General features: G+C 48.3%; 1 protein-coding gene and 1 pseudogene across 10 annotated transcripts in view; one reads left to right on the plus strand and one right to left on the minus strand.

The window, feature by feature from the left end:
• Positions 1–10,041: 10,041 nt before the first annotated feature.
• On the minus strand, positions 10,042–11,490 carry LOC122219237 (annotated as a pseudogene).
• Positions 11,491–14,221: 2,731 nt separating this feature from the next.
• The window catches only part of FAM120B (family with sequence similarity 120B), a 94,933-nt gene continuing 84,448 nt past the window's right edge, over positions 14,222–24,706 (plus strand). For 9 of the 10 annotated variants that reach the window (XR_006202958.1, XR_006202960.1, XR_006202959.1 and 6 more), the window contains exon 1: positions 14,222–14,313. The gene's annotated coding sequence lies outside the window, so the exon portion shown is untranslated. Of the gene's footprint in view, positions 14,314–22,446; positions 22,730–23,401; positions 23,576–24,706 lie in introns of those variants that run through there. The other variant, XM_042940337.1, reaches the window with a different exon arrangement.

Here is a 24,706-nt window from a genome sequence, read left to right on the forward strand (position 1 = left end):
GAAGTTGGGGTGTGTGTGTGTGTGTGTGTGTGTGTGTGTGTGTGTGTGTGTGGTGGGGGGGAGCTGGGTGGGTGGGAGGGAGGTGAGAGGGTTCCAGGAGCAAGGGAGACACAAAGGAAGAAAGGAATGTGAGCTCTAAATCCTCTGTGCCTCTGAGTCTGAGAGTAGATTTCAGTAAGAAATGAAATTTCAGGAACCTTTTAATTAGAAAATGGAAGTGGGAAACAGTCTCGTCTGAATGCCTGTTTAGAAAACTGGAAATAAAAAGTTCCACGCGCAAGGGCTTAAACCTTGGGGGGAAAAGACTTGCCCCAAATCTTTAACAAACCCCCCTCAGTATCAAGTATTTGTTAAATTGACGTGGCACAGATTTCTCGATTACAGCGGCAAAGCGGAACTGAAAGGCATCGTAAAATCCATCAGAATCCTGCCCAAAGCGTTCATTCTTTTCCAACTTAATTTATGCCACGCGATTCTGTATTGGGGAAATCAAGCAGAAAGCCCTTTTCTTCTCCTTCCTCCTCCTCCTGTTCTTTCCTCTTCTTTCTTCTTCCTCTCCTCTCCTCTCTCCTTCTTCCTCCTCCTCCCCTCCTTCTCCTCCTCCTCCCCCTTCTTCTTCTCCCCCTCTCCTCCTTCTCCTCCTCCTCCTCCTCCTCCTCCTCCTCCTCCTCCTCCTCTTTCCCTCTCCCCCCACCTCACGCCGGTCCCTCTCCCCCTCTCCCTTTCAAAGCTGAGCTAACGGGAGACTGTTTAACTTCTGTGTTTCTGTAGGGGCCTGTTGTAGTTTAACTCCTGCACACCAGTAGCTGAGATGAACAAAGGAGAGACTCGAGGTCCAACTATTCATCCTTTCTTTGCACTTTAATTTTCATTGATTGGGAAGACAAGGGGAGCCCTTAGGGATTCAGGCTGAAGGGGGGGACACGCCTTTAGACGCCATCAGCCCCCTAGCCAGCCATCTGCTCCGAACCAAATGGCGTTTTTCCACTCCTGACTGCGTGTCTCTATACTCCCGCAACGCACTCTGAACCCCCTAAATGCAGGAGGAGGCTCCAGCTAGAGTATGTTAAATAGACTTGCCTCCACGCCTGCCCTAGTGGCCAGATCCCCTCCTCCCCGCACACCATAAATCCTCACCTTGCTTATTAGGAAAAAGCAGGAAACTTTCTTTTAAATACTTTTTGATTTCTCAGCAAATTTACTGTACAAAGTGAGACTCATTAGGGCTTAGAAGGCACCCAATCCATCAGACACAGGAGAGGACACAGAGATTTGCTGCCTGGTGGTGGGGTTTTAGTTTTGCCAGGCATGCATAGCTCATAGCCTGAATAACCTAGTGGCTAGGGTAGGCTCGGGTTGTATGACCAGAACCATGGCCACAACAACTACAGCTAAGTTCCCTGTTTACTGGAGACCCTGGTTATTTTCCCCATCATTTTATTAGGCCACTTGGGGGAAAAGGCTCCCAGTCATCATTTTATCAAATTAAATGTGGCCACCTCAGTACTGGTGTGACCAAATACTGTGGACACCCAAATCTGTTTCAGTCCCCTTTTGCCCAAAGAAAGGTTCTATTCTCAGGGTGTGTGTGTGTGTGTGTGTGTGTGTGTGTGTGTGTGTGTGGTGGTTGTGGGAAGAGGAAGGAGGGTCTGGGCAGATTGCAAAAAACAATGCCCAGAATAGGCTCCAGAGTCTAAGCCAGCCACAGGTTCAGTTTTCTGTATAAACAAGTCTGGAGACTGGAGTGATGTTTGTGTTTTCTTACACCAACTGAATACTGTATACCCAACAGAGAGGTTCTCTTATTCCTGAGAAGAATTAGAGTCCTTGTTCAGAACAACAAAATAAAAAAACTTCCAAGCAGCAAATCTGGTGTTGATCAAACATGCCAGGTTACTAGGAGAAGGAGGAGGAGGAGGGGACCTAAAGCATGTTTATTAATTAGTATCACATCCCCCAGCAATACATCCTACTGCCCCTTCTCATCAGTCACAGTTTGGGTATCTTTTTTTTTTTTTTTTTTAACCACACAACGCTATTACAATCCCATTGACTATGTTCCCTATGCTGCACCTTCATCCCCATGACTTATTTATTCCACAAACAGAAGCCTATACCTCCCACAGCAGTTTTGGAATCACAAAGTGGTTAAAATAGCAAACAAATTGACCAACTTGCTGTGAAGGTGCAGATCTCTTCCGTAAGCCCTGGGTCTGTGTAGTGTAGTCACTACGGACACTTACTTCTTACTTCTTAAGGCTATCTTAAGGCTATCTCGAGTCTCCCAGAGACTCACACACACTGACCCCTATGGATATACGGATTTGTTTAGACTTGACTGAGCCCTGTGTGGATCTGTCGTTGAAGGTACATTCTGACCTAAGCCATCCATTCATACCCAGCAGGGAAAAAGAAGGGGAGGCGGGCAGAGCTAGCTTACATTTAGACACTGGAGGCCTCCCTGTTGCTGGAGAATAAACAGGTCACAGCAAACCCAGTGAGGCCCCATCCATAGCCTCTTCTGACCTCCTGGGGCAGCCCCCTCATAGCAGAGATGGCCCCACAGACAGCCAGGACAGTTACTTTGGGCCGGCAGGTTCATGTGGAGCGTGGGGGGGGGGGGGGGGGGCTAGTGGTAGGAGGACAGACCCCAGCAGGAGAAGCAGAGGTCCTGACAGTTTCTCCTAAAGCTTTCCCTTCTCAGCGCAGGCTGGGCCGCTGGAGACTGTAAGTGGCACGGTGGCCCGGCCTTCCCGGTGGGGCAGGGTCATGGTGTGTCATCTAACCTTTCCTTTTCAGTGGGAGCGGCGGCCGTGGCGCGGAAGGGAAGGCAGGTCCCAGTCCCACGTGGTTTCGCGTGGCGGTCGCGGTGCCGCGCACGAGGGACACCCCACCTCCGCGGATGCAGGGGCGGCGGGTGGAGGCCGCAGGTCCGCAGCGAGTTGCAAAGGCATGTGCTGATTTGCATGAGAAAGGGCGAGTCGCGTGCTCAGCTGGCGGCCCCGGCGCAGATGACGGGTCCCCACCCCCCGCGCCGCTCCCCTCCCCCCCGTCCCGGGCCGCGGCCGCGGCTCCCCGAACCCGCGGATCATCTGCTCGGGCTGTCCCGCGCTCATCTCCATGACAAAGCGCGTGTTTACCTGGCCCGGCACCGGCGGGCACGCCTTTGTCCCGGATCGGATGACCGCACAGCTGCTCCCGCCGCCGCGCGCCCGCCCCGAGTGGCCCCTCAGAACTTTCCTGCGACTGAGCGCGCGGGGGCCCCGAGGGGGGCGTGGGGCGGAGGCTGCTACGGCCCGGGAGGGGCTGTGCCGGACTGCGGCGCAGTGCCGGAGGGCTCCCCAGAGGTGGTGGCTCGGAGAGGTGCCCGCGATGGGTTGCAAGGGCCAGGGGGGCATGGGCGTGAGGCCGGTCACCCCCGCGAGCCACTGGCAGGTGCGGCGCTAGGGTGACGCAGGGCCACCCCGAGGGCCCAAGTCGACTTCGGGACGGGCCCATGCCAGCCGCGTGCGGCGACCCGGAGGGGTGGCAGGGTCGTGGCGTGCCCTTCGTGAGCCCCTGGAGGGGTGCGGCCTCTGGGAGGCCAGACCTGAACGCGGGGCAGTCCCCTGTCCGCGTCCGCGGCGGGAATCCTCGGTCCCGGGCCCAAGCGGCGCACCTGGAAACCGCAGCCTCGGACTTGGCACACAATGAGGAAGGGAAGAAAGGGCGTCGAGGGGCGCCGTCCGGCCGGCCCTGTCCTCAGGCCCTACTCCCCCAGGGCGCGCCCCCGCCCGGGGGGGGGGGTGGGGTGGGGCGGCGGGTCTCGGGCACCTGTCGCCGGGGCCCTGGGGCGGCCCGTCAATCACCCGGCCGGCGCGGGCGGGGGGCGCCTGGGGGCTGCGACCCTGTGCCCCGAGGCTCTAAAACGGAGTCGCCCGGAAACGTGGCTTGGCCCGGGGCCCTCCCCACGGAGGGTCGCCGCCGAACCCGCGCAGCCCGGGGCCGCGGCCGAGGAGCCCTGGGCGAGGCGAAGCTTTCGAGCGCGCTGTCCTTCCCACCTCCCCACCTCCCCTTTTCTGTGAGCATCTGCCCGGGGGAGAACAGATGTGGGCACCTGCGGTGACAGGCCGCATATGTTCCATCCTATTCACAGGCATTCAGACGTGGCCACAATGAGCAGCCTTTGTGCGCACAGTCACTAAATATATTAATCTGCACTCCCCAGAGCACCGGGCTGTTTAATTTTTCACTAGCAATAACATCTGATCTAATCCTTAAATCGGCTCCCGAAAGCCTGCCCTCCCGCCCTCCTTTTTTCTCTCTCTCTTTCCCCACCCCCTCTCCCGAAAAACGTGTGAAGCTATTCAACCTTCCACCTGTTGCCCGCTGAACTGGGCGTGGTTCTTGCAACATCTGATGTCGGTTCGGGCAGCGGGTGGGGGTGCGGGCGGGCGCGACCGTGTGGGGGCCGCTGTTGGGCCACATGGGCGTAGCTCGGGCACGTTTATCAGAAGGAAAATAAACACAAAGTGCAGAGTGCGGCTCCCCAAATGTTGTGCAAACAAAGAACGACAATTATTAAACAGCTTCCGAAGCAGCCCAGCACACCCATCCTCCCTGTGTACCGCCCTTAAAAACGTACGTGAAGTTGGCATTTATCTTTTTTTGATTAAACTCCAGTGGTTACTATAAACACCGGGCAATAGGCCGCGCAGCCAAAAGGTAACATAAATCTCAGACGTAAGACTTAGGTTTTTTAAAGCAATTTTGTTGCACGGCTCTTTTTCTTAGCATCCCTTATTCTGTTTTGATTTGTTTTCGGCCACAATGGGTCCTTTAGTGCCATTGTGGGTGTCACAATGCAGACGGACATCAGGCTGTGAATGAAGACAGAGGCAGTTTAAACAAACCAGGCTCTTTCTTTCCTTCCCGTCCATTGTGATACGAATGGGCCTTCTGCACTGGCTGCTAGGAGACCGGCTTTGCAAGGCCCTACTCCAGTAAATGGGCTGGAGAGAAAGGGACCCCAATAAACAGCCTAAGTATTGGAGAAAAAAGAGGGGACAAATTTCGGCAAATGTCTTTCACCTTCAAATCAGCACATTTCTTAATCTCAAAAAGTAAGGCATGCTTTCTTGAGCTGCACTCCTTGCTTTTCGAGTTTCCTCCCTGCCCACTATGAAATTCTTAGTCTCTCCCCTATGATACGTCCCTGTCCCTGGAAGCAGAATGGGGACAGCACTGGCACTCCATCAAGGTTTGCTTTTAAAAAGCTATGGGAACAGGGTGGTGGCTGTTTATCAATCATTATCACTAATAACTAATGATCGTAAACTGCTTTCAAACTGTAAGCTGCTCACTGCTGGTAGGTATGTAGGGGCATGGTTGTGAGTCTGGATTTTTTTAGGAACAGTCACAAACCTATGCTTTCTTTTATTTTTTTTTTAATTTTTTTATGTTTATTTATTTTTGAGAGAGAGAGAGACAGAGCATGAGCAGGGGAGGGGCAGAGAGAGGGAGGGAGACACAGAATCCGAAGTAGGCTCCAGGCTCCAGGCTCCGAGCTGTCAGCACAGAGCCCGATGCGGGGCTCGAACCCACAGACCTCGAGATCATGACCTGAGCCGAGGTCGGATGCTCAACCGACTGAGCCACCCAGGTGCCCCTGCTTTCTTTTAATGGTAGTTGGAACTGTTACTATTTACATTAGTAGGTTCATTAAGGCAAGAAATACAGTTGTTTTTAGGTTGTTAGGGGCCCAGTAGGAGTGAGTTAGGAATGAGCCACCACCACCACCTTCACTTCTCAGTGGTTGGAACTAAGTCACAGGACACCACTGAACTGACCATAGTCAAGGCAAATGGGAAAACCATGATGGGCTTATGGAAGTCACTATTCACAGCTGGGGCTACAGGCAGATTTACTTGCCCAAAGCACATGGCAGTGAGAAGGCCACTTCAGTCACTCACTCATGTGTTCATCCACTCACCTGTCTTGGAGGCTGGAGGTGCAAAGGAAAGTTAGGTCTTCTCTCTGCCACTACATGCATTATACAGTGAGTAGAGAAGGCTTTTATTTTCAGAAAGAGTTTGTATAGGATTACTTTGCCTTCCTTAAATGTTTGATGGAATTCACCAGTGAGGTTACGTGGGTCTGGAGTTTTCTTTGTTGGAAGGTTTTTACTTAGAAATTCAACTTAACAAATAAATGTATGGTTTAATGAATATAGGGTTACTCAGATTTTCTATTTCTTCTCAGGCTTGGTAGTTTTTATGGCTCAAGGAATTAAAAAACAATTTTTTTTAATGTTTATTTTTGAGACAGAGACAGAGCACGAGTGGGGAAGGAGCAGCGAGAGAGGGAGACATGGAATCTGAAGCAGGCTCCAGGCCCTGAGCTGTCAGCACAGAGCCCAACGCGGGGCTCGGACTCATAAACCGTGAAAGCATGACCTGAGCCGGAGCTGACTCTTAACCGCTTAACCGACAGAGCCACCTAGGCGCCCCAGGCTCAAGGGATTTTTTCCTCTTATCCGAAGCTGTTCAAATAGTCTTCTTTTAACCTTTCGGTGTAAGTAAACTCTGTGGTTCCATCTTCCATCATTAATATGGGTGATCTCTGTCTTCTTTTTTTTGTTGTGATCAATATAGCTACAGGTTTATCAGTTTCATTGCTCTCATCAAAGAACCAGTCTTGTTCCACTGAGCACCTTTGCTGATCAAGGCTAGATCTAGCCCAAGCCACTGGGCTTGCCTTCCTTCGGGAATCTCCACCCTCCACTTCCTGTTGTCTACTCCCTGAAAATAATCATTTCATATATTTTGTCTAGATTTCTAGTTGTTTAAAGTGGAAGGACAAGTTCTGTAGGAATTATTCCTTCATGGGCAGAAGCTGAAACAGGATACTTTCGGTGGCAAGTAACAGAAAATCCTAATTGAACACACTTAACTATAAGGAAGGGACACCATCAAATAGAATTAGGAGGTGGTCTTTGTGTGAGTTAATCTTTGGCTTAACCGCATCGTCCAGGCACAAGGCACTCTCCATGTTTCTGCTCCACTGGCTTTGGATTGACTTCAAATGTTGCTTAACTCCCTCCCACGACTGCATGATGGCTGCAGGGGCCCAGAAGTCACAAGCAGACATAACAATGACCAGAGGAAGAGGCTCATTTTCTTTCTGTGTGACACTTTGTAACAGCCATAAAACACTTCAGTAATATTCAAGGTGGACTAACCATGTAGAAGTCAGTGTATTGTTATGGTTATGGCTTTTTTTCTTTCCCAGTTTTTGGATGGTGAACTATTGCTCAAATGAAACCACATCAACCCATGTGGTTGTGTTCAAAGAAATTCAGTTCAGCATTCAAATAAAATTAAAACTAACTCCAAATAAATTTCAAAGGCTGTTTGTTACCAAGAGAAACCCGCCCTGATCCCACCCTTCCCAAGCTCATTTCATGCTCCATGTTTCTTCTGTTTCTCAGTGGATGTGAAGGCTTTCCCTTCACCCTTATACTCTCCCTTAACTCCCTTCTCCCTACTTTCAACCTAGTTTCTTTCTTTCTTCTTTTCTTTCCTTCCCTATTTTTCTCTTTTATGTAAATCTGCCATCCTGTTTTTAGATTCTCCTTACAATTCATGTCTGATGTGCACAATAGGGCATAGGAAACACCTATGTGTGGTGCCAAGCAGGAGGCGGGGAAAGGACCTGAATAATCACATGTAACTTTTTTGCTTCTGTTATGCTGATTTCCATGTACAACTTTCTGCTAGTGTCCTGGGAAAGGGGCCTGCAAAAGAATCTTTGGCTTCTCCCTTCCTTCACTATTGTGCGCTGGAGTTGTAAAACAAATTGTAAAGCCTATAGAATTTAGACAGATTTGAGTCTGAACAACAATTGTGCCACTTACTACCACTTGCACTGGTTATTTAACAACTCTTTAAAACTTAAAGTTTTTTCTTTTACCAAAGTAATACGGTTACAGATTTTAAAATTCAAGTAGGATTTCCAGATTCATAACAAAAAATAGCAATCACCTGCATCAAGCATTCCCACTTTCAATTCCTTCCTCTAACTTAACTCTTCGCTATTGTTTTTTAAAATTTACTCTATTTCTTTTTTAATGTTTCTTTTTGAGAGAGAGAGAGAAAGAGAGAGAGAGAAAGAGAGAACGAGCAGGGGAGGGGCAGAGAGAGAGAGAGAGAGGGAGATACAGAATCTGAAGCAGGCTCCAGGCTCTGAGTTGTCAGCACAGAACCCAACGCGGGGCACAAAGTGTGAGATCACGACCTGAGCTGAAGCCAGAGGCTTAATGGACTGAGCCAAGCAGGCGACCCCTCCCCCCGCCCCCGGGGCCTTTTTTTAATGTTTACTCTCCTATTTCTTATAAAAGAGTCTCTAATGCTATGTCTGTCTTATTCCCTTGCACGTATTGTCTATGGACTTACCAGCTCTAGCAGATGAAGATTTAACTCTTCCACCGGATTTCCCAGACACACGCATTGATGAACACGTATAAGATTGCCTCCCATTTTTTAAAAAAAATTATAGCATCCTTTTGTATTAAATTACCATTCTGTATTTACTTTATTATTTTTTTTAATGTTTATTTTTGAAAGAGGGGGAGAGAGACAGAGTGTGAGTGGGGGAGGGGCAGAGAGAGAGACACACACAGAATCGGGAGCAGGCTCCAGGCTCCAAGCTGTCAGCACAGAGCCCGATGCAGGCATCGAACTCACAGACTAGGAGATCATGACCTGAGCTGAAATCAAGAGTTGGATGCTTAACTGACTGAGCCACTCAGGCGCCCCTCAATTTTTTTTTTAACAGATGTCATTTAAGGAATGTTTTCCATTCAAATAGAATTTTCTTAAAAATATTCTTTTTTAAGATTTGTTATTTTTGAGAGACAGAGACAGAGTGTGAGCAGGGGAAGGGCAAAGAGAGAGAGAGAGAGAGAGAGAGAATCTAAAATAGGCTCCAGGTTCTGAGCTGTCAGCACAGAGCCCGACATGGGGCTCGAACCCACAAACCATGAGAACATGACCTGAGCTGAAGTCAGACACTTAACCAACTGAGCCACATAGATGCCCCATGTATTTGCCTTACTAAAGCTAGGTAATTATTCACAGCTGAGGCACATGTGGTGATTACATTTTATTTTTTGTGCACTTTTTTGTCTTTACTGGATTCAACAATTGCCTAATATATTTGCTTGACGTTTCTGTGTACCTCTTACTTATCATCACCAAACTCCAAAGATCTTCCTTTAAAGTATTCAGACACATCAGGTGTTCATGGGTGTCACTGTCCTGGATGAGGAAGGTATCTCTGGGAGGCACCTGCTCTAGTTTAAATGGTCTCTATCTAGGACTTACTTTCCTCCTCTGTCTTCACTTGGATTCCCTGCTACCCAGGTCCTAAATATCCCTCTTTCCTGACTACTTAATTTTGGAGAGTATCCCTCTGCAGGTTTCTGAATGGATTTGGTAGATCATATTTTTGAGCTGCGTATCTCAATATATCTTTATTCTACCCTCACACTTAACTAATATTTTGAGTGAGAGTAGAATTTAGTGTTAGAATTATTTTCTTCAGAATTTTAAAGTTAAGTCTCCACTTAATTTCAGCTTCCTGGGATTCAATTGAGAATTTCCATGCCCTTCTGATTTCCAAACCTTTAAATGTGACCTTTTTCTTTTTTCCTATGGAAACTTTTTTTTTTTTTTTTTTTTTTTTTTTTTTTAGGAAGGGGCAAGTCTGAATATTTATTACCCTTCTTAAAAATATGATTATTTAGGGGCACCTGGGTGGCTCAGTCGGTTGGGCGGCCGACTTCGGCTTGGGTCATGATCTCGCGGTCCGTGAGTTCGAGTCCTGCGTCGGGCTCTGTGCTGACAGCTCAGAGCCCGGAGCCTGCTTCAGATTGTGTCTCCCTCTCTCTGACCCTCCCCCGTTCATGCTCTGTCTCTCTCTGTCTCAAAAATAAATAAATGTTAAAAAAAAAAATAAAAAAAAAATAATATGATTATTTACATAACTTGGTTTTTAATAATTGGCTCTCCTGAGTCAGTACAAGCCAGCTTCAGCTCACCACTGCCCCTAAGCCTCTAGGAGGCCTTAGGATTGTACTGTCCACCAGGAGACAGCCTGACTGCATTTTCTTATGGAACATGTGGGAGTAAGCAGGGAAGGAATCTTTAGGCAGAATGCCACCAAGGTTCACTTAAATTCAGTTATCTCCTGGTCTCTCTTCTTCCTGATCTGCATGGAGGCTCAGAAGTAGAAGGATTTGCTCAAAGGAACAGAAAGGAACAAAAAGAACCAGGAAAGACTTCAATGCAAAAGGAACAGAGCCAAAGCTCTGGAGGGGGACAGGTCAGGGAAGAGCTGAGGTTGAAAGCCTCTGGCCCTCGGTTCTCAAGAAAGGCAGACTTGGGGGGGGGGGGGGCAGATGCCTTTTATTGGTCTAACCAGCGTAACTAGTAGTAGGTTTGGGCAGAGCTCCCCTATCTGTCCTGGCCCCCATCTTTCCTGGGTGTTCCTGACTCACCCCAGGGGAGGAGAGTGTTGGGCAGGGGTGGCAGGCAGAGCCAGGATCGAAAAGGGGATCAGGGTGAAGTAGAAAGCACGGGGTTACCAGATCACTCAAATAAAAAGCCCATCAGGGCAGAAGAGAGGATATTTCCCCAAACAGGCCCCTCTGCCCTTGCCAGGAGTGGAAGGGGGCAGGAAGCTTTCACTAGAGGTTTCCTACTGTGCCCTTTGTGCTACCAGCATCTCCCAGATGTGTTCCTCAGCTTCCTTCACACTCTGCTCCAGGTAGGATTTTTTCTGTTCCAATTCTTTAATTTTTTCTTCTGCTATTTCCTGTTTCTCTGAGTTGATTGTGAATTACCTCCTTGGACTGAAGAATAAACATTCTTCCTACACCTTCATACAGGTTAGTCTCATCTATCAAAGTCATAATCTCTGTATCTGTAAGATGTGCATGCTTTTTTGTCTGTTTAGCTGTTCAATCTGTATGTCTGCAACTTCACCTTCTGTTGAATGTCAATAACTTTGGCTTGAAGCTCTGTGAAGGCCCTCTTCAATTCCAGATCCACGGGAGCGGCCATCTTGGTTCACTCAGGGTGCCTCTCCCTATGGAAACTTTTAAGGATCTTTTCTTTATCGCTGGTGTCCTGAAATTTCATGATGTACTTTAGTGTGGATCATTTTAGATTTGTCGTGCTGGGCATTTGGCAATCCTTTTCAATATAAGAACGTGTCTTTTACATCTGGGAAGTTTTCTTGAATTATTTCTTGAGTATTTCCTCCTCTTCATTTTCTCTTTCTTGTAATTCCTATTTTTCACATGTCAAACTTTAATCTTCTAATTTTCTTATGTTTTGTCTTTCTCCACATTTTTCTCTTTGTTCCAATATCTGTGAGATATCATCAGATTTATCTTCTAACTTTAAACACTTTTTAAATTTAGGGTGCCTGAGTGGCTCAGTCGGTTGAGCGTCCGACTTCCGCTCAGGTCATGATCTCATGGCTCCTAGTTCGAACCCTGTGTCAGGCTCTGTGCTGACAGCTCAGAGCCTGGAGCCTGCTTCTGATTCTGTGCCTCCCTCTCTCTCTGCCCCTAACCCACTCGCATTGTCTCTGTCTCTCTCAAAAATAAATAAACATTAAAAAAATTTTTAAACACTTTTTAAATTTATCATGGCTTTTATACTTTTCAAGAGCTCTTATTTTTGGAATGTTCTTTTACATATTCCCTCTCTGTTTCTCTCATGGATAATCTTCAGAGATTGCAAAGAATTTTTTTTTTTTAATTTTTTTTTTTTAACATTTATTTATTTTTGAGACAGAGAGACAGAGTATGAATGGGGGAGGGGCAGAAGAATAATGGGTTTTTTTACAATATTTTTCTTCTTTCTTCTAGTTTTTTGTTTTTTCCTTTTCTTCTGTCTTCCTCACATGTCTGTCAATCCTCGGTCACAGGTGTCTATTTCGGAGGGAGGCAGACATGCTTATCGGAAGCTCTGTGGGATAGATGAAGACCACCAAGTGGTGGGACTCACCTAAGGCAGTTTGAGGAGCTTTGGCTGGCCTGTCACCCTCCGCCTCCACTGTCTGGGTCCCCACAGGCTGCAGCTGGTGTCTCTGCTTGCCCCTCGCTCCTTCCGAACTCCTTTTGTTTCCTAGGTTTTCTCCTTCTGACCTTCCTCTTCTGAGATTCCACTTCCTTCCAGGCTCAAGTCACACTTTATCTTCTTGTTGCCTTCTTCATCCGCATGTTATAAACTTTACACTATGTTTCACTTGTTTCCCAATATTTAATGTATGTTCATTTGTCTTCCCAACTGCAACGTGTGTCCCTTAAGATGAGAGACCACTTCGCATCCTTCTTGGTGTGGCACCCAACCAGTAGTAGCTGCTAAGCACTGTTGATTTTACCGAAAGAAATTTTTCAAGTCAGCCAGAAAGGAAAGCCTTGTATGCCGGGTGGAGAGATTCCTTCTCAGATGTAATACATACATGTGGTGTCGCTGCAGTTTGGTAATGCTTTCTGAGTGCTTGATCTGTCAAGTGCTTTGCAAGAGACTCTGAAGAGAGCAGCATTTGATCATTTTACTTCAGCGGAAGCCTCTCGTTCCCTGGGGTTCACAGCAGCACTACCAGATATGTTGTGTGTACAGACAGGTTTTGAGATGTGGCCTAAATAATTAGGTATTACTAATAATTTAACTTCCTCCGTAATTTACCTAAAAATAAATTAGATTGGTTTAAAGGCTAATCTGCTATCACACTTGGCCAGTGAAACATTCTCTTGGTTGTAGAGAAAAGGGTGGCATTGCAGCTAGAGGAACGGACATTGGGTATAGTCTGGACTGCCTGATATCTGAGCCTTAAGGGAGCATGTCCTGACTGTGAACTTGACTGATCTTAAAGCGGTTTTCCAAATAAGGTGGATATGGTGGCTTACAAGCAGAGTCCAAACTCCTTAACATGAGATGGAGACGCTGCATGACCAGGTGATCCTGTTCACCAACCAGTTTTATGTGCCACCACTCTCTCATGTATAGGTTACAGTCCGTGAAATTCCTCTAACACGTCCTGCTTCTGCACCTGTCCTTGCTTCTCCCCAGAAATCTCACTCCATTCAGACCAGAAAACCTGCCCAGTAAATAAATTCGGCTTCAAGGGTAATTATGATCATCATCATCACAGACAGCAATGCCAACAAATGGCTAAAATGCACGTGCTTACCAAGGGCTGAGTGCTCTGACATATTCTTTGTTTTTTGGTTTGTTTTTGCTTTTTAAAGTTTATTTGTTTTGAGAGAGCGAGAGCAGCAGAGAGTCAGAGAGGGAGAGAGAATCTCAAGAACTGTGACACCAAGACCTGAGCAGAAACCAAGGTTTGGATGCTTAACCTCCTGAGCCGCCAGGCGCCCCTCTGCTATATTCCTCGTAAGCACTGCCTGGGAAGTACCATTACCGTCCCAACTAAAGAGTCGAGGAAGCTGTGCGTACAGAGGTTAAAAAACAACTTGCCCAGGATCACGCACCCGATTCCGTATTCCCCACTCCCACTCCCCATACCTCACGCGTAAATGGGCACATTCAGAGTTGGTTAACACAGGTTTGCCCCGGTTTCCCAAAGTTTGTCACCCCACTTCGTCAGCGCGTTTCCGCTAACTCAAAGAAATCCGAAGAGGACTTCCGCTTGCATGAAAAAAGCCACCGGGGCACCAGTGCAGGTCTTTCCTAAAAGCGAAGTGGTGTACTCTTCGCTTTGCACCGTTTGGACTTAGAAAAGGTTTCAGAGAGCGCTCTGCTTTCCGACGGAGCGGCAACCTCCCAAGAGCCTTTCGGGACAGCCGGGCTTCAGGCAAGCCTGACCTTCTCCCGAGCCGGCCGCGGCGGTCACCTGGGTCCCCGAAAAACTGGCGCCAGGGGCTCCGGGTAGCGTCGGCCCCCACAGGCCAGCAGGGCGAACGAGCCCAGGCGGCCAGCCTCAATCCACCCGCGGCCCGCAGCGCAGCACCGGCAGAAAAGAGAGGAAAGAGGCGGCGCCCCGCCGACGCCCACGGGAGGCGCAGGAACCGTGTGACCCCGACCTAGGAAGCAACGCGCGGTTTCCAAGGACACGGGCGTGGCGCCTGCGCAGCTCGCTTCCCCGGAGCCGGGGGAACGGGCCGGGCAGGCCCCGCCCCCCGTGCAGGGAGGTTCCCGCGAGCGGAAGCGCTTGGGGCGGAAGCGGAAGTGCGCAGACGGCTGCGGCTGGGCCGAGGGCGGTGCGGGCGCGTCTCTGGCTGTGCTGGCGTATCTCTAGGTAGGGCCGGGTCTGCGGGGCCAGCGCCGTCCCGACCGCTCTCCGCCTGCCGGGCTCGGCTCGCTGCGCTCGCGTTTCTGCGCCGTCGCGGCCGCCCCGGCCGTGAACCCCGTCGCGGGTCCCTTGGCCCGGGTCCGAGCCCTCCGCGGCCTTGCCCGCCCTCAGCCCCGCCGCCCCGCTCCGGGTACCTGGGAATCGCCGCCCACCGCCTTTCCCCTCCTGGGCCTCTCCGTCCCGGTCACCTCATTCCCTGACCTCCCGACCCCCCCCCCCCCTCCCCCGGCTGCGACCTTCGCTTCCTCCTCTTTGGTGTCGTCCTGACCCGACCCTCAAGAGACGTGTGCCAATTCCGGGTCCTGACCTGACGGTCCCCTCAAGAGATGTGTGCCAATGCCGGCTCCGCTCTTCTCGGCTACCCGGGCGCACAACTGTGTGATCGCCCCCAGAGAGGCGTCCTCTGATGTCTGCACTCGCGTCTCAAAACTTGTGTGCCTTTCCCCCCAGGCATGTCTGGGCTGTCCTCAGCCGGGGCTCCAGCCCCTAGCAAGTGCTAAGTCCTTGCAGAAAGGAAGATGAAAAGACGGCAGACCAGTGTACGGATAGCCGAGAGGACGACTTGTCTACGGTGGCCAAGCAGGGGCAGGAAAGTGTCTTTGCAGGAGCAGGGATTTGAGCTGAGGGTTAAAGAAGTAGGGTTAGGTAATAGAAGTAGAAGATAATAGCCTAGCGATGGGGAATGGCAGGAAGTTACAGAGAATTTGGGGCAAGGAAGTGAAGTGATCAGATGTCATTATTAAGAGTTAGCCTGGCAGGTGTAGGATGATGGCGTGGGGTGATGGTACATCATGACAAGAGGGCTTTTGCGGTTGTGCAGGAGAGAAGCTTTAAAACCTAAACCCGGAAATGGTAGTGGAGAGAACTTGGAGGTGAGTTGAATGCGAAAGGCATGAGGTGTTGGTATTTCTAATGACTTGTAGGTTTTTGGCTTGACGTTTGAGATGACTCAGAGAGTGAGAAATGGCTTGGGGAGCAAGTCTGGAGCATCAGGCTGCTGACTGCTCACCTCCCAAGCGTATTAAGTTGTTTGGCCTGGAGCTGTATTTCACGGTTCCTCTAGTCACCTCGCCCTTTATTTTTGTCCTTGGTCTCTGTCATTTGTGAGTCATGGCCTCACGTCTGCATGTGCTCAGTGACCTGCCCCTGTTTGGGCCTTGCTCGTAGGAGCTAGCCTCTCTGCACCGGCACAGCCTTCACACATTGTCTGTGTTTAGATTTCCTCGTCACCCTGTCTCCTGCCATCCCTAAGCTCTGCGAAGTGGTTCTCGCCCACCGTGTGGTAACGCTGGTCTCAGAGCTGCACTTGTCCTTCCTCACCAGCTGTGCTCAGGAACAGCGCTGACAGCATCCCAGCTGTGCCAAACCCCTCACTGCCCATGTCTGTACGCACACTGTCTCTGAACCACCTTCCCTCTTACCTACCTTGTATAATTTCTAAACCCCTAATCTCTCCGACACGTGGCGCCCTCTCCTCTGGTCACTTCTGGCCCGCTGTTTTCTCGCCTGCAAACTGAGAAGACAAGGAGGTGGCATCTGAGGTCCTACCCCATCCCTGAGCCTTAACCTGGGTGTCGTTTATGGGGTAGATTTACCGTGAAGCTAATGAAGACCAGGTTTCAGGGTCCCTCACTTTCATGAGCCCCTTCCAAGACCCTGGGAAAGACCTCAGTGGTCTTGTGTTTGTAATTTTGTAGTTTTTAAAAAGAAGGACCCCAACCGTGTAGGCTTCAGGCCCTGCACAACTTGGATCCCTGTGAAACTGGCCATTTGTCACATCCTGCTGTCTTGCTGTTTGCATTCTTGTCCTTCAGACTTTCCCCTTCGTGTGTGTGCTAATCATCGGGGCTTGGAGACAGAACAGGAGTGAATGGAGCCCAGTTCCTGCTGGAACCCTCAGCCGGGGAGGGGCATGCATTTGGCAGAACCTTTGCGGCGATGCCTGTATTGATTTCACTGCTGCGTTGCCACCTTTTTCAAGAAAAGGTTAATGGTGAGAAGGAAAGTCTGTTTGATTGAGGTCATAAAAGCAGTTCTTATCTCTGGAAGAAGCTACAGCAATACATGGAAAATCCTTCAGGGGCATTAATTGCATCCTTTCGGTAGTTTGAAAGTGAGGTAACCCCTATGCTGTAAGTTAGTTTCATAAGGCTTCGTAATAAGTATGAATAACTTTTTATTTTGATTTGCTTTTACATATGTTTCTTTGTAAAGTGCTGTTGGGAAGATCTTCACAGACTAAAAACGTGTTGTTTAAGCCTTAAATTACTTACATAAAATAACATATTTTTAAAGCATTTTGTAGCAGTAGTTTAAAATCTACCAAATTGAGAGGTAAATCATTATTTAATTTGTACAAAAAAGGGAATCGATGATCTACAGAGATTAAATGTTTTGTCTCCGGTCAGACATTGCCAACCAAAAACCCAGCTCCTGAGCATCCTTACAAGAAGGAACCCACTGCTTTTGCTGTAGAACGTTTGCTATAACGTGGACCAAACCAGTAGGTCCTTCAGTATGCCTGTCTAGCTGCAGAGTCCTGCCGGGACGCGTGAGGTTCCACGAGGCTGTGCAGCTGAACTACTGTTCCCATTAGCGCTGTAGCCCAGAGTTGCGTTATTGTAAAGTCAGTTATATCCAAACCATCGCCACCCAGGACAAGAGGAAGGTAATTCTGTTTGAAACAGTGGAGTTTTCTGGATAGTTCAATTCTGGGTTTTTGCCCAGTAAACACTAAAATCTCCCATTTCAGGGTGGCAGTCTTTGTAAAATATAACATTTCCCTGCTTTGTTAATAGAATGCATTGGATGTAGTATAAACTTGCTTTAATGATCTCAAACACTTTAAACATAATTTGTTAGTTGTGATGTAAACACTGTTAGAACTTGTTGAGGCGCGGAAAGCTATTCCGCTGTTATTTGTAAGGAGTTTTTGTGTCTCTCGGGTTTTTTTAGAGTTCCTGTTCTTCTGCTTTCTCCTTGTCAGCCCTCAGCAGTTCCTGCTGCCATTGGTGTACATATGCCTGCTTCAGATGCCCTTTCCATATTTTTCTCTTCTGTGGACATAGAAGCTTCTTGTTAGAACTGAATAAAGAAATAGTCTGTAGATATAAATAAGAGCTTGAAGAAGTCTCTTACGAATAAATTGTTTTAGCCTTAACTCATGAGTTTATATTGATTCTTACCCTGAATTCTGAATAAATGAAGCATAAATTTGTGCATGCATACGTGTGTCTTCACCTGTGTTCAGTGACAGTGATTTTCACATTATGTGTCATTGTCCTTTAAGGGGTTTTGTAGAGCTGCAGTGGGTTAGGGAAAGGCCCAGTGCTCTGGTTGCTCCTTCAGTCCTGATTATTCTGTTAATGCCCTTATGACTGGGAGAACCTTCAGGAAGGAGAGCTCTCTGGCTGAGGACACCCACAGGGTAATTCCCAGCACTGGAGCCGGCAGCAACCAGACCACTCCGATGTGACCGTTAGGTGGGGGTGTGGCTTAGTAAAAGGTGCATAGGCTTTGGAGGCCGATGGGTTCAAATCTCGCCTCTCCTGTTGTCTGTGGCCTCCGGCAGGTGCCCTGATGTGGCACACACACTGCTGCCCAGCACCAGCTCTTTTTCCTTCTTGGCTGGTACAGCATGCCTGTCGCAAGTCTGAAAAACGGATCATGGGCCCGTGGGACTAGAGATGTCTGCTGCGGGACTTTTAGAGTAAGTGTGCAATATGGTGCATTTTGACACACGTGTGCACACTGCCAGGCTTTCTTCTCTGATGGACCCTGTGCCTTTCACTCCCTCTCTCAGGGCTCATATCTTAGTGACTTTGCCTTGCCTGCTGCTGTGTCCACAGCCGCTAGCACAGGGCCTGGAGTACAGTAAACACTAGATGGACATTTATGGAGCAAATATGGGAACTTAGAACTCTTGCCTTTGGTACGTGTGTGGGGGCCAAAAGAGGGTCTCTTCCTCTGTTGTCTTGCAATGGGAGTTAGGACTCTGCACCCCACCAGTGTCAGGGTTCTTCCAGAGTAGGTGTCTGGATGTTGGGCAGCTAGAGCAACCAGTGCCTCCCAGAGCCCCGTCATTTATCTCCAGTCTTGCCTGTCTCCAGCCTTTCTCCACCACGTCAGGTGAGTGTTTCTAAAATGTTCTTGTTTAGGAGCCTTGATGACCAGTACCTGGTCTCCCTTGGGAAGAAGTGCAGGTGCCTATGTGTCCTTTGGGAGCCCTGTGCTATCTGGCCCTGTCTGCAGCATCATCGCCTCACTCTTCCTCCTTTAAATCAGAGTTCTGGCCACACAGAGGTTGTTTTTTGTTTTGTTTTTTTCCATTTTCCATGTTCGAGGAACACATAAGTAGCGTTGCAGGTAAAACTGCTGAATAGAACACGTATCTTAAGCACCTTAGAAACACCCATTTACTGATTAAAAAAAAAGATATCTTACAAACTTTAAAACATTTTCACTCCTTATTTCTCCTGTGCCTCCCGCCTGCCTGCTGTCTCATCTCCGTCTGGCGCATCCGTCTTTCCTGCCTTTCGTCAAGGCTCACTTCTAGTGCCCTGGCTCAGGACAGCCATTGTGGATCCTTGATCTCGGATGGGTCCTCCTGCTGAGTAGCTCTGTGCCATTTCTCTGGCCTGTAGCTATGCTCAAGTGACTGTTGTTGGTTGAATGTTTTCCTGATGAAGCATAACCCTCTGGAGGGCAGGGCCCCTGTGTCTTGTTGGTAGAGAGGGTCTGCCGTAGTCAGTGACCTAAGGTGCTTGCTGAAGGAGTAAACCAGATGTATGTTCAGACAAGATCCCTTGGTATTGTTGAGGAGAACTGAGTGCTAATGAGTGGCAGCTACAAATGATATCTTGTCGAAAAAAGGACCAATATGTGCTTTTACTTGACTCAGCAGTTTCATATCCAAGATTTGTCCCAAGGAAGTGCTCAGAGATGGGCTCAAAGATTTACATACACAGATGGGATTCACTTTCTTCTCTCTGGCATTGTGCATCCATTAAAAGTGACACTGCAGGAGAAGTTTAACAGAATGATTTGGAAATCTATTCATGATCAATTAAGACAAAAAAGTAGATTACAGAAAAGTATCCCTATTTTTAAAAACAATGAGTAATAATAAAAAAAGGCTAGAAATATGTACTCTAAAATTGTTGTAGTCATTGTCTTTGGAAGATGAGATTATGAGTAGTCTTTTTTTTCCTCCCCCTTTGTGCTATCTCTGACTTTTCTGCAAAGGACATGACTACTTGTTAAATTAGGAACATTTTTGTGAATATATTTCCGATAGTGAAAAGTAAACCAACTTGTAAAAATCATAAATACAGTAAAACCTCAGTAAAACTTATAAAGCTTTGTTCTGAATTTTGAGATAACTTAAGAATTTTGACTGGTGCTGTGATGATTTTACTAACCCTAGGCGATGATGGTATGCTTTATGAATAAATTTGTAATACAAGTGAAATTGCGTCACAGTATATGAGGCAGGTCTTATACCCCTCATTTTGCAGATAAGAAAAATGAAGCTTACAGAATAAAGTAACTTGCTCAGTATTTTACTGCTGTTGAGTGGAAGTTAGAATCTGAATTCACTAGAGCCTTCCCTTTTATTGACAGTATTATACTGCCTAGTGGTCTGTCACTTCTCCCTAGGGCACTGCTTGGGGGGGGGGGGGACTGACCTGTTGACCTAGCAGCTGCTGAGTGCCTACATCAGCCATGCGCCAGTTTTCTGGATCTTGGCACCAGTGGTCCTGGCCCGACTGTGTCCTGGAGGGCCCTCCAGGACACCCTGCATGTATGATGTACGTACGGTGTACATCAGAATAGCTATAGGCTTTCCGTTTCTCATGTGAAGAGCTTCATAGAGGTGTGGTGTGGGAGAAAAAATGTTCTGACGCTTGCTGAAACAGTACGGAAGGTTTTACTCAAGATTATTGCAATAGGGGTGTTCCACTAAGGGAGAGAGATGGGGCTCAGCTTTGAACACAGCAAAGATGCCTGGGGATTTGTAGCCTGCCAGCAGTAAGAACCAAGGGGATGACGCATTTGATCGGATCTTGAGGGTGATCATCTATTGAGGGCAGGGATCTTCTCCAGACAGACTCAGCAGGACTCTTGCTGAGACTGGACTCAGCCAGGATGCACGCAGATGCCCAAGGTTGAGGCCTTATTGAGAGGAGGGCCCGGAGGAGTCTGATGGAAATCTGCCTCGGTAGGGCATCTTTTCGGTAGTTAATGAGTCCTGGGTGGAGGGGCTCCAAAGCATGGCCACCAGCGCAGTGGCGGCCGCCTGCAGCTTGCTTGTTCACCTGGTTTGTGCATTCATGAATATTCAGTAAACACTGAGCTAACCCTGTCCCATGTGCTGCTGTGGCATAGGTATTCATGTCACGGAGTTTTCAGTCCTCTTTCTTGCCTTGCTGTGCTGAAGGGGGTCCCTGTCGGTTTCCCTCTGTAGGTGAGGTTGGTGGGGAGCCAGGGAAAGAAGCCCCACGTCCAGCGACAAGGTGACCTTCCTGAGGCGCGGGCCCAGCCAGCATGTGACCGGGGAAGGAAACACCTGACTTGGAAATGAAGCAAAGAAAAAGGAGGACCGTGTGTTTTGTCACCATCGTGCGGGCCGTTATTTAACAGATTCACCCAAGATTGTTTAGTTTTCTAACCCAACGTGCCTCTCCGACTTTGCCACTTACTCTTGATTGGAGCCCAGATGCTGATGCTCCATGTGTCAATTTATAGGTTTTTGTCTTGTACAGATACAAATTATTTCTGTCTGATAAACGTAAACCCCAAAGTTTTGATTTCATTGCTCTGTAGGTCTTCAGCTGAATTTGTCTCCGGCTGAAAATAGCTCATTTCAGTGAACTCCAGCTCTTCGGTGCCCTCTGAACCTGCGTCCCCTGTACAGACTTCCTCGTTAACTTGCATGCCCATTGCAAAAGTATGCTCTGACATTGTTGCATGCTGGTGCTTTAGGGTGGCCAGAGCTGCTGCTACCGATTGTCCTTCTGCAAACACTGATCTCTGGGTAGGAGGTGTCCCTCCCCCCCCCCCGTCTGTGGGTTGTCCATGAGTCCATTTGTCCCTGTGTCCAGAGGGACTCGGCCCCTTCTGTCAGTGGCGGTGTAGAGATGTGTCTGTGCTGTGGCACTCACTGCACCTTTCATTCCTCTAAGTGTTCATCGTCGAAGGTTGTGAATAAAGAGACTTCGGGATTTCTCTTTCATCTTCTGCGTCCTCATTTCCCGGTAACCAGTATGTTGGGACTGGTCCAGCTGTATAGAGGGATGCCGTTCCTAGGAGGAGGCCCCTTCCCGTGTAACACGCTCTGTACTTGTGCGCCTGCTTCTCCTTCATCAACTTCCTGCCTTGAGGCTTTGTTTCCCAAATCAGTGTCAGCTCCTTGAGGGCAGGGTCTCTGCTTCCTACTCTTTATTTGCCTGCAGACGGAGTCCATAAACTTCAATGCCTTCTTTTCATTCGTTTATTCGCAAGTACTTACTGGGCCCCTGGCATGTCGGACACAGTGCTGGGTGTTGGGGATGTGACACAGTGACATCATCTGCCCTGAGGAGGCCTGCATTAATGGAAGTGATTCCCAGATTGTACTTTGGGCAAGAAACTCCTCTAATGAGACATCTGTTTTCTTTCTGAACAATATCTAGATAATGAAAATTGTGTATATGTAGGTATATGTACGTGTATATTTATAGTCACCTTTAAAACCACCTTTAAAGAATGAAAACCTCAGTACAGTTGGCCCCTTCGCACAGTCAAAAATCTGCAAATAAACTTCTGACCCCCACCCAAGAACTTACCTCCTAATAGCGTGTTGACGGAGCTGTACTGGTAACACTCAACTAATACAGTTTGTGTGCCATTGGCATTGTCTACCGTATTCTTAAAGTAAGCTAGAGAAAAGAAAACGTTATTAAGAAAATCCTAAGGAAAAGATAATACTGTACTATATATATGTATGTATGTATATATAAAATCATACTGTACTATATATATATATATATGTATGTATGTATATATAAAATCCACGTCCAAGTGGACCCATGCACTTCAAACTTGTGTTCAAGGGTCAGCCGTACATGCTCTTAGCAGCAAAAGGCTTCACCAAAAAAAGGAAAGCTACAATTATTTAAGACGGTAGTGTCCACGGAATTTATTTTCTTAGCCGTTTCATTTCATGTGAACCTAGGCGTCTCATTGAGGGGCGGGTGGCGTGAGCCTCAGAGCCGAAGGACCGGAAGATGTCGTCCAGAGTCACCAGTCCCAGGTCTTCGCCTGCCCGGGGTTTTCTTTGTAAATACTGTAGAAGAGCACGTCGTAGCGGAACGTTCCTGAGGTAATTTGCGATTCAGAATGTGAGAAATTGGCAGTGCGAAAGAGGAAAAACCCGTACATGTTAATTACAATGGTGAGCTTTTCACTGCTGGGTGGGAAAGGACGCAAACATTTGAATAAAATCAAAGCAGAGGCTGAGCCCGACTTCTCCCAAAATAAAGAGGAGAGTGTTTGGAGCAGCTCAGTGTTGTCACTCGCGGTTTTAGCAGAAAAATGCTTGAAACAAAAATCCCTTTTTCTCGGTGAGGGAAGGCAGCCAACCCGAATGTGGCGGAGCCGCCGCACAAACGGGAGCCCGCGTCTGTGTGGGAGCGGGCGCTGATCTCTTTGGCTCCAGCTTGATCTCCACGTGCGTCTCGCGCGAGCCAGTGGCCGACCGGGAGGTCCCACCGGTGCCGGTGGGCTGGATGGGGGGGGATCCTGCGCCGGCGGTGGGCTCTGTCGGATGCTGGGCACCCCCCGGGAACCTGGTGGAAGCGGGGGAGTCTCAGGTCATCGTGCAGGCAGAGTCGGAATCCGGAAGAGCGCCTTCGGTACACCGCGCAAGTCTGCTGTTTGCAAAGCTGGGCACCGAATAATGGCCCGCAGTGTATGCGCTCTAAGCATCGTTTCTTTAATCCATCCTGACCACCCTTATGTGTGTTCTTTGGTTCTCTTTCCGAACCTGGGCCAGACTGCTGTGTTGGGACACCGGGAGAAAAACCGTCTGGCCTCAGAAACACAGCGGAACCTTCGTCAACAGAGGGTCCGCACGCAGAGGCCCAAACCGTAGAACTTCCTTGCAGCTGAAATAACCGTGAAGTCCAGCTTGGGCTTCAGACACTCGTACCTTGGTCATGTTCCCGAGGTAAATGCTATGAGGGTTCTTTCCGCAGTGGATTGGGGGGTATATTCAATAACTTAATGGGCAAGACTTTCTAAGTTTCGACATAAATGTGTGAGATTTATATCCACTCCATGTGTATATATTTTCAATATTCGTGGCCATTAAACAGATACGCAACTTCGGATTCTACTAGGGGCCGGTGTCCATTAACAGGCAATAAATTCTTAAAAGACGGTCCTGTGTGAGGGTACCTTTTCTCAACATAGTGGTTTATTTGCAGTTTCTTCACTTGTAAAGTAGAGCTTATAGTGTTTTGCCTGTCAGAGATGTTCTAAAGACTGGAGATTTTGTGTGTTGAGTGCCCAGTGCCGTCTGGTAGGAGGCGAGCGCGCCGCGAGGCTGGACGTCACCGATGCGCATTGGCAGCTGATGGCTGCCGCCCTCGGTCCCGAGCCTGGAGAGGCGTTGTTTGTCCTCCCATAGCTATTTGTGTAATAAGGACTTTTTCTTTGTTCTCTCAGTGGACATGAAGCCATGATGAGTCTTAAAAGAAAACCAAAGTGAAAATTATACGCCGTTAAGATCAAAGGTGTCATCATGGAATTTTTTCTGACCAGTGACAGATGTTATTACGTACTTGAAGAATGTCATGGGTCGCCTGGGTGGCTTCAGCGTCCGACTTCAGCTCAGGTCATGATCTCACGGTTCATGAGTTCGAGCCCCACGTCAGACTCTGTGCTGATAGCTCCGAGCCTGGAGCCGGCTTTGGATTCTGTGTCTCCCTCTTTCTGGCCCACCCCTGCTTGCGCTCTGTCTCCATAAATGAATAAAGTTAAAAAAAAAAAAAAAAGAATGTCATATGTTACATCCTTTATTATACATAGGACACCTTACTTTTTATACAAAGTACTCTGCTTAGGATTTTGCCAGATTTTCAGTTTGAAGTCTTTTTACTACTTTGTCAGTGTTTGCATTTTTTTTTTAAGTTTATATATTTATTTTGAAAGAGAGCGAGTGAGTGACCGTGGGGGTGGGGCAGAGAGAGAGGGAAAGAGTGAATCCCAAGTAGGCTCCATGCTGTCGGTGCAGTGCCCAATGGGGGGCTCAATCCCACAAACTGTGAGATCATGACCTAAGCCAAAATCAAGAGTC

Source organism: Panthera leo, chromosome B2 (genome assembly GCF_018350215.1).
Source record: "Panthera leo isolate Ple1 chromosome B2, P.leo_Ple1_pat1.1, whole genome shotgun sequence".
Taxonomy (NCBI): Eukaryota; Metazoa; Chordata; class Mammalia; order Carnivora; family Felidae; genus Panthera; species Panthera leo.